The sequence below is a fragment of the Protobothrops mucrosquamatus genome, unplaced genomic scaffold (genome assembly GCF_001527695.2).
Source record: "Protobothrops mucrosquamatus isolate PMUCROS unplaced genomic scaffold, P.Mucros_1.0 scaffold1275, whole genome shotgun sequence".
NCBI lineage: Eukaryota > Metazoa > Chordata > Lepidosauria > Squamata > Viperidae > Protobothrops > Protobothrops mucrosquamatus.
In genome coordinates, this window is record NW_015387481.1 from 154,457 (window position 1) to 157,556 (window position 3,100).

At 40.3% G+C, this 3,100-nt stretch overlaps 1 long non-coding RNA gene across 1 annotated transcript in view; it reads left to right on the plus strand.

The window, feature by feature from the left end:
* The window catches only part of LOC107292149, a 12,087-nt gene extending 9,210 nt beyond the window's left edge, over positions 1 to 2,877 (plus strand). The window contains exon 3 of the long non-coding RNA XR_001548986.1: positions 2,852 to 2,877. This is a non-coding gene — a long non-coding RNA (uncharacterized LOC107292149). The remainder of the gene's footprint in view (positions 1 to 2,851) is intronic.
* Positions 2,878 to 3,100: the final 223 nt, after the last annotated feature.

The following is a 3,100-nucleotide window of genomic DNA, read 5'->3' on the forward strand; positions in this document are numbered from 1 at the left end:
TGCTCATTTGGTCCTCCTAAGCTGTTTTGGACTTTCAAAGTAATTTACGGTAAGTTGGGCTTAAAGATGGAGCATCAACCTATGTTGTGGGTGCACGATTAATATTATTTACTTTGATTGCCTAGCTCCCAAGAGCAGTTGGCAGCTATATTTTGCACTGTCTATAGCTTCCCAACTTTCTTTAACTGCATACCCAAGTAATCAGGCGTAAATGGGTTTGAGACATAAAAACAATAATTAACGACATATTAATTATATAAAAGACTTTATCAATGCATTTCACATAGGATCTATAACCCAGCAAAAGCGTGTCAGGCAGAAAGGACCATAAGAATGTTGGGGGGGGGAAATAGCACGCTGTGAGAATGGAATATGCTTGTCTATTCCTCTACCCCATCAAGTGCAATTTGAAGGATTCTTGCTGCTCTAGAATCAGATTTCATAACCACGAGGACTCCAAAATAGCAGTACCCTGAAAGCCCTCCAACCATTCTTATAGAATTGAGTTCTTATCGACTGTGACATGTTAGGATTTGTACTGATATGTGGGAATGATCTTGAAACACAAGAGAAAGAACCACAGATTAGACAACAGTCAGATAAGAGTCAATTAATCACACAGAAGGAATGTGGGTATGGCAAACAACTCAGAAGGCACCTATCCTAGTTTTCTTGGATTGTAAACATACGAGGGGAGAGGTGCACTTTTAGACTTGCGAGATTCTGCTAATGCAGTGGTTCTCAACCTTTTTAATGCCGCGACCCCAACCAGTCGTAAGTCGAGGACTAAACCGGTCGTAAATTGAGGACTAAACCGGTCGTAAGTCGAGGACTACCCAACCGGTCATAAGTCGAGGACTTTCCCTGCCCGGGAGCGCCGCGCATGCGTGGTTCCGCCCCCTGCGCCGGCCGAGGCGTAGCTGGCAAGCAGCAGAGACGGAGCAGGCCGACCACCAGCTGGCCCAGCCCAAGAGAAGTAAGGCACCCGCCGGAAAAGGGGAAAAAATGGCGGACAAAACAAATGGCAGACAAAAAAAATGGCGGACAGCCTTGCTTGGCGACCCCCGTGAAATGGTCGATCGACCCCAAATGGGGTCCCGACCCACAGGTTGAGAACCACTGTGCTAATGCAATCTTGCAATAAAGTTGGAACTAGTACTTCTGAGTGTGCTTCTTACCTAGACTAACTCACAAGGCTGACAAGGTCTGAGCAAAGTCCCCTTGCTCTCAAAATGTTTCAGGCAGATATAATGGCATCTTGAAGATAAAACAGTAAAACCTGGAAACGAAAAGCTGATGCTGGTAATCCTGTTCCAATGTCGTAAGAATGGAAGTAACTTACATAATGTACCAACTCTAGACAACTCTTCCTGCCAATATTACAGGTAATCTGGCTGTGTATATCCTGTACTAGAAGCCACTGCGAGTCTGCCAATCATGTGATCAGAGTTTCATGTCAATCAGCCTGCCAACTGTTGGTTCCCAGATGGAAAGAGATGTTTTGTCTGCAAGAGGCAAGTGTGGATCTAATCCATCATAACTATCATTCCTAAAAAACAGTTCTTCGGTGTTTGCTAGTAACTTATGGTCTTTTGACTTTCAAGGATGGCTCATTTTTATTTTTCTTCCTGTGAGAAAACTCTATAATTTCCATGTTCCTATTAGTTCAGAAACTTCAGAAAATAACAGAGAAACTAGATTTGCAGATTTCTCAACCTGATCTTTGGAAAGGAGTCATCGTTGTCACCAAGGAAGTAGAAAAAAACAGCATTTTTTTAAAAAAGAGGCTAAAATTGAGCAGATCCCTGCAAATCTTTAAAGGACATGTTTGTCTAGAAATCATCACCACAAACAAAAGCAAAATGAAAGATACAATGACCAAAAAATAGAATAGAATTGTCTATATTCTATAGTATTTCCACCATCTCCATTATACAGTATCTCTATTTTCTTTTTAAAAAAGACATAAATACAGAGAAATTAATAACCAAGGGTTATAGAACCCCATCTGTAAAGGACAGAAAGGAAACAATATATTTAAATGTAAGCACTTTTTCTTCTAAAGTTCTTCTACATGTAGGTCCTCAGATGTAGGAAAAGGAAGGACTCTCTTATGAGCAGAATATGCAAGGCACAATGAGAATACGTGAATACAAAGCCTGCCAATGTCTCTATTGTATGAGAAGGTTCATGAACTCAGAAGAAAAAGGTTTTGCAATTTCTTTTTGGGTTGTACGGCGAATCTCATTATTAAGAATTACATCAAGCTATGGTACGTTATCTTTGGCCGGCTTTTGCTTTGCTACTGAGACTGGGACAAAGGCCACTGGGAAACTGAAAGGGTTGGAAGGCATTCAGTACAACACAACAAGCCCACACAACTCATTGTTTACCTAGTACTGGGGAGAGAAGAATGCTGCCTTCCTGTGGAAGAGGAATCAGAACAGTGTCTCTCCACTTTGGCAGCTTGAAGTTGTGCGGCTGCGGAAGTCTGGGATTTAAAGTCCACACATCTTCTATTTGCCAAGGATGATCAATTAGAAAGTCCAATTAGGGCTGGAGTAGCCAAGGTTCCAATGACCACTCAGCCATGAAGCTCATTAAGGATCTGAGCATGATCTTAAGCTTAACTTTCCTCATACAGTTTAAATAGAGTAGGGGAGAGAAGGGAAAAAAAATTATGAATGCCACCAGGAGCTCTTACAGATAAAGCAGACAGCAACATCCATCATGGAGTGTCAAAATTGGCAAGATGGTGGATTCCCCATTGGGATCCAATCTCTGCCCCTTTTGTATTTTTTTTTTTTTTTTTTGGTAATATTTTATTAATTTCAAGTTTTACAATTATAAGTAATAAACAACTCGGTGTCTGGGTTCCTTTATCATTCAGTGGTATATATTAACTTTCATTCAAAATATCCAATATTACACCATCCAGTATTTCCCTGATCCTCTCTTCTTCCTATAATGATCATTTGTCCCCACTAGGCAAGTAAAATTCTTACTGCTATTAATACCTATACAATTAAATATAAAAATCTTCATTACATGTTTGTAATGTTATACATAGGGTCAATAATATCGGTTTATAATATCTTCT